Below are 7,090 nucleotides of genomic sequence, written 5' to 3'. Positions count from 1 at the left end.
AATGAAATTTAGAAATAATAATAAAAAAATCAATAGATAAACCTACTATATGACCAGCAATCCCACACTTGGGTATTTAACCTAGAGTGATGAAAACTTACACACATGCATGCAGACTCACGCACGTTGCAAATGAATGTTCATAACAACTTTGATATGGTTTGGATGTTTGTCCCCTCCAAACATCATGTTGAAATGTAAACCCTAATGTCAGAGGTGTAGCCTGGTATGAGGTGATTGGGTCATGGAGGTGAATCTCTCATGAACGGCTTAGTACCCTTCTTGATAAGGAGTGAGTCCTCACGCTGAGTTCACGTGAGATCTGGTTTTTTAAAAGAGTGTGACACCATCCCCACCTCTGTCTCTTGCTTTCTCTCTGGCCATGAGCTACATCGGGCCCTCTTTGCCTTCTGCCATGATTGTAAGCTCCCTGAGGCCCCCAACAAGAACAGATGCTGGTACCATGCTTCCTGTGCAGTCTAGAGAACTATGAGCCACAATAAATCTTTTTCTCTTTATAAATTGCCTTGCCTCTAGCATTATTTTATAGCAGTACCAACGAACGAACACAATCTTTTATTATCACTACAAATTAGAAATAACTCAAGTGTTTTTCAATAGGTAGATAAATGAACTGCGATACATCTATACAATAAAATGCCATTCAGCAATAAAAACAGGAATGAATTATTGGGGCACTCAACAACAAGGATGAACCTCAAAGGTATTATGCTGAGAAAAAGAAGTCAATCTCACAAGGCTACACACTGTATGGTACATAGGAATGTAGGAATGGAGAACAGACCGTGGTTGCTGGGAATTTAGGGGCAGAGGCAGAGTGTTTGACTACATAGAAGCAGCACTAGGAAATTTTTAGATGATAAAACTGCTTTGTATCCTAAATGTGAAAATTACACAATTCTATACAGGTTTTCCATTTCATAGAATTTTCAACAGAAAACAAAGCATACAAACAAAAAAACTATATGCATAAATATAGATGGAAAGGCAACAGTTGTGGTTGCATAGGTATCTATATTTGTTAATTCATCAAATATTTACAATAAGTAATTTTAAATGTATGTTGTCAAAAAATTTAAATGTATATTGTCAACTGAAAGAGAACAATGAACAAATCTCCCTCCCGCAAGAAAACAAAAAGTCAATAGCTAATAATGCACTGTTTATGACACAAAACACCAATCTATAAATATTTATAGCTCAGAACAGACCTCACTCTATTCAACATAGCATCCCTGATTCAGGCAGAAATAAGCAGCCTTTTTTGGACCATCATAATATTTGTTCAATGCTGTGGGTTAGACACAGCAGTGGACACTTTAAGATAAATAATATCTGGTCAAGACAAGGATCAGAATACAAAATTTTGACTGGGCTACTCTACTGCTAGTTCAGGGTTTAGCCGTAAAAATAAGAAAAAACAGAGTTAACATAACGATGAGTATGTACTCACTTTATAACATAAAAATTTAATAATAAACATTTATTTTAAAATAACTAAATTTTAAAATTAGTTATTATTGTTAAATTTAACGTAAGTTTTAACAGATTTAGTAAGAAAAGCTATACACACCAAAAATACTGATCCAAGAAATTGGTTATAACCTTTTGTAAAATTCTGTTAAAAATGAATTTTATTTTTGTTTTGGTGGGGAAAAAAAAAGTATTATTGTTGTTTTGTATACCCTCCATTTGCTGTTCATGGCTTCACAGCCCGCTCTGTGGATTAAGTAGTAGCTGACAACTTTTGCTTTGCTCAACTGACTGGCAGCTATCATTCGAATACCAGACTTATCTTTATGCAGATTTCTAAAGGTCACCATTTATGTCTGTAAATTCTGAAGGGCACTAACTATGTACAGCTGACAGATTCTGACAGCCACGATATCTCCAAGAGTGGAATAAGCAGGAATGCCTGTCTGAATAATTAATGTGCTTTTACCCTGCCCATAGCCAGTTTTTACATCCCGCACATTCTGACTGTGGTTTTGAAATTAATTAGAAAACATAATCTCATAGCAAACCAAAGCTTCCTTTTTAAATTTCTACAAAAAAAGGGGGTAAAAAAATGATACAATTAAAGGCCTTCAGTTTAAAGTGTTAAATTTATAGAAATCACTCCTACCCAGAGATGAAAATTAACATCTAGTTCTGGATATTATTTCTGGAAAAAAACAGACATTACTGTTTCTGTGAAGACATTACATCGTTACTGTATAAAAAGCGTATAAAAGCAAATAAGCAAAGAATTCTGCTCCCTACACTGCTCAATAAATGGCCCCATCACAAATAATGTTGCCACTTTCAAACCTGAGACTGATTCCTGATTTCAACTTTTCTCTCACTACTCAAATGCAATCAGTCACTAAGATCTATCAGTGAGCCTTCTAAATAGTCTTAAATGTGTTACTCCCTGTCCATCCCCATTGTTGTTGAGTTAAACTGGATCTTTCTCATACCTCACCTGAGTTATTACAAATATTTCCTGGGTAATCCACCTGCCTCCAGTCACATGATCATGCATGCTGCTTCCAGAGTTATCTTTCTAATATACAAATCCATGAGCTAAGCCAATGGTTCAATATAAAAGACACACAAAAACAGAAATTAAAAGGATGCTATAAAGAGGAAATATTTAGAATACATAAAATAATGGAAGGAGGCAATAAACAAATTTTGTGTAATGTGGTAATATATGCTCTGGAGAAAAAATAAGGCAGGAGATGGGGAGAGGGTACTCCCAAACAGTTTCCATTTTAAATGGGAATGTGCAGGGAAGGCTGCCATGAGAAGAGAATATCTGAAGTCTAGGAAACAAGCCATATGAATAACTGGGGAGACTGATCAGTAGAAAGGCCCAGGACATTCAACCCTAGGTATATATCCAAGAGAAATAAATACATACACCTACACAAAAGCTTGTACAGAAATCTCCAAAGCAACGTTATTCATAAGAGCTTAAGCATTTCAAAAAGTCCATCAACTAATATTAGGGGAAATATCAGCTGCCATTTTCTTATTGTTGCCTTGGTCATGTATTAATAAAATAATCTTCATTTTTCCAATTTTGACGTTAGGGCTACATAAAAGCAATTTTCTAGATGTGAGGACTAGTTTAGTTAAAAATCATAGAATTCCATAGATGCACTTAACCAAATTCATTCAACGTGAGTACAGTAAAATACCCTTTCAAACAACCACCACCATCAAAATCCCAATGAGTAGCCACTTGAATACTTCTGAACACTCTGGGGGCATCTAGGATAGATGCTTAATTTTCTATCCTAGATGCCCCCAGAGTGTTCAAAAGTATTCAGGGGGATGTTGGAATAAAATTTCAGAACATCTCCTCATGTTTATTTTCTTTATGAAAAATCAGACAGCATTACGACTTAATAATGTTTAATTTAATGACTGTCACAGGTCCCAAATATGAAGTTTCTGGGGAAATCATAGGGATTGTTGCCATGTTAAATGTTTGGAAAGTTTGTTTTCTAATATATTAATTGAGATCTAATTCATATACCATAAATTCACCATTTCAAAGTATACAAATAGAGAACCTTGGCATAGTGTTTATCCTTTCTTTGCTTCACTTTCCTCACCTGCATAATTGAGTTAACAATATGATCTACCACACAGTATTTAGAATAGAACAATGCATATCTTAAGGACTTCGTAAATTTTTGTAAAATACGCTACAGTTTTTTGAGCCTCCAAAGGAAAGACATGCTGGAGAAGGTCCATTTTGCACAGGAAATGACCTCTTTGAATGTATTTAACACACAAATCCTTGGAGTAATTCTTTAATTCTCTATCTCACACATTACACATCCATCAGTATATTCTGTCTGACCACTTCTAAACACCTCTTAGGCTACTACCTTTATCCAAATCACAATCCTCTTCTGCATGGATAATTACATCACCCTCCTTTTTTTCTTTCCTTGCTCTACTGTTGTCGCAGACAGCAACTGGAGACCTGATCCATCTTCAACCTTCTTTGCTCTCCAGCTGCCCTGGCTTCATTGCTGTTTGTGGAACACACTAGGCCACTCCACCTAAGACCCTGGGCCTTTCCATCAACTAAAAAATGGATAAACAAAATGTGGTGTATCCATATAATGGAATATTATTCAGCCATAAAAGAAATGAAGTAATGATTCCTGTACAATAAGGGTGAAACTTGCAAATATTATGCTAACTGAAAAAGACAGGAAAGGCCAAACATATGATTATTTTTATATGGTAGACTCTCAGTGAAAGTACGTTAGTGGTTGTCAGACGGTGGGGCAAGAGTGGAATGAAAAGTAACTGCTAATGGATACAAGGTTTCCTTTTGGGGAAATAAAAATATTCTGAAATTAGAGAGCAGTGATAGCTGCACAACTGTGAATACAGTAAAAGAAAAAAACAAAAAAATAGGGAATTGTATACTTTGAAATGGTGAATTTATGGTATATGAATTAGATCTCAATTAAAATATTAGAAAACAAACTTGCCAAACATTTAACATGGCAACAATCCCTATGATTTGTGCAGAAACTTCATATTTGGGACCAGAAACTTCATATTTGGGACCTGTGACAGTCACTAAATTAAATATTATTAAGTCGTAATGCTGTCTGATTTTTCATAAAGAAAATAAACATGAGGAGATGTTCTGAAATTTTATTCCAACATCCCCCTGAATACTTCTGAACACTCTGGGGGCATCCAGGATAGAAAACTAAGCTTTTGTAAGGCAAACATGATACTTCACGGACTGTTCCAGGTCTACTTCACCTGACTCCTCTCCTAACCCTGTCTTACCACATATGCAATCTTTCAGCTGCAATGGAAGCAGCAATCTTTCAATGACCATCCCTTGCTCTTTCACAAACTAGTGTGTGGGCCTGGAATGTATAACCTCACCTTCCCTGTCACAACAACTCCTCCGTGAATTTCACAGCTTCTCTGAAAGTTTCGGAGCCTCCAGCAGAAGTGAACTGCTCCCACCTCTCTTTCTTTAGCAGTCTGTCAGGAACTCCTTCAAAATGTGCACACTAGTATCTGCAGTGCTTCATCTTTTTCACCAGTTTTTAATACGTCCACAGCAAACATATCTAAGTTTGCTTGGATTATTTTTTTTAAAAAGGATGATTGCATGAGTGTGTTTTATATATTGATTTATTTCACCAGCGCTAAGTACTAAATAAACTATTACATATCCAACATAGTAAAAGAATGTCTGCCAAATTTAGTTGTTAATGTATAAATAAGCTAATAAATACGAATGAAAGACAGTCAATCACATCTATTCTGAAAGAAGGAAATAATATTAATTGTTCGCAAATGTGATTGAGTGTGAAGAAGAAAACACTGACAAGAAATTCCAAATGAAAGAAATTCAATCATATCTCTTCTGTGAAATAGGAACAACATTGCTTGCATATAGAAATAAATACGGGGAAGAAAACAATGACAAAGTAAGGCAAAAATGCTTAAAAGACAAAACATCAACTGGAAAATGTAGTGCATACAAAGGCAGGTGCAATCGTTTTACAGTTTAAAGTCATGCATTACTCTTAGAGCTCAGAAAAAAGTACGGAATATTTGAAAATAGATGATAGCAATTAAAGTACATATCAATTATGTCAATAATTCAAAATAAAATGAACTTAAATCATTTTAATATGAAGAACAATAGGAAAGTTGATATGAAAATGAAATGAACTTAAATGATTTTAATATGAAGAACAATAAGCAAGTTGATATTTCAAATTTTAGGCTATGTATTTATAATAATGTACATGCTAAACTTTACAAAGTAACTTTATAAAAATTACTTTCAGTAACTTCAAGAAAAGAGGAAATTCTCATTGTACTGTTGATTGATTAATATACGGGCCTGTTTTGCCTTCTATGATTTTCTGGGGAAAATGTAAATATGGATATTGACATAAAGTTACACCGTTTGAAATATTTTATACTGGACTTCATGAACATATTTCTGATAATTAACAACATAATTTTTGAAAGTAATTTGCTTAATATTAAACATCTGGTTGCTACCAAATGACTATATTTTATTACCTAATATTTATATTCAACATTATGAATATGTAATTGAAAACGGAATGAATTAAACAAAAATGACTTTATCACATTGTGTTAGTGTACATGCAGCAACTGAAAAAAAACTCAGTATGATTATTCTGCATTAGTTAAGAAAGTAATAAAACATATGTACCTTTCCAAAAAGGTGGAGACCTACTAAAACTATTATTTTTAGCTCATTTATTTTTCATATAGCTGGAGTATATTTCCTCACAAGAGCAATATTTTTAATTAGATCACTTATAATTTGTTCACAAGAAATATGATTTTTGGAAAATGTATAACAAGAAATGGCAATTTATTTTCCAAAAATATGTAAGATTCCATTTTAGTAACACATTACAAATATGCTGACGTTTCAATATGGTAAAGACTCATAAAATAATATACTAACTTGAACGTAAATATTTTAAAATAAATTTTGAAATTATATGGTTGGCAATAATAATCTACTGATTACCTTAATTTGCTCTTCAATTGCTAAAAATCCATGGTTTTTTCCTCCGATTTACCAAATTAAACATTTCTGAAAAAAAAGAAAAAAATATTTAATTTCATGATGAGAAAAAATAAATACTCTGTGTTATGGTTACAGTTGTAGAACTATTTGAATATTTCTTGTTGGTTGCCAAGTTTATTATTTCCCACAATGCCTGAGGTTTCACAGCAGAACTATGGTATGTAGAGGAAATTTAGGACACAGATGACACATCTTCCTATACTATCTAGTTTATTATAAGGTTTACTGGGAAAATTGATGGATTTGATAGTCAAGATTTTTTTTCTAATTAAAAGAATATAACATTTTTAATATAAGTTTTGCTATTTCCAAGAAATATCCTTATTTCTTGCCATAGGCTCTTCTAGCTAAGATACTGGGATGAGTCTTATCACTTTTGCCATTAGATAACAGGCATAGAAAACAAACTGAGAAGCACCTTAGCACATCTAATCATACACACACACACAC

At 33.6% G+C, this 7,090-nt stretch overlaps 1 protein-coding gene across 1 annotated transcript in view; it reads right to left on the bottom strand.

Annotated features, from left to right (window-relative positions):
• The window catches only part of LOC105544651 (latrophilin-3-like), a gene marked incomplete at its 3' end in the record, with an annotated part of 429,398 nt that overhangs the window by 228,266 nt on the left and 194,042 nt on the right, over window positions 1-7,090 (bottom strand). The window contains exon 2 of the mRNA XM_011987212.1: window positions 6,581-6,646. The remainder of the gene's footprint in view (window positions 1-6,580; window positions 6,647-7,090) is intronic.

Source organism: Mandrillus leucophaeus, unplaced genomic scaffold (assembly GCF_000951045.1).
Source record: "Mandrillus leucophaeus isolate KB7577 unplaced genomic scaffold, Mleu.le_1.0 Scaffold304, whole genome shotgun sequence".
NCBI lineage: Eukaryota > Metazoa > Chordata > Mammalia > Primates > Cercopithecidae > Mandrillus > Mandrillus leucophaeus.
Note: the sequence above shows the minus strand (reverse complement) of the source record. Positions and strands in the feature narration are given on the sequence as shown.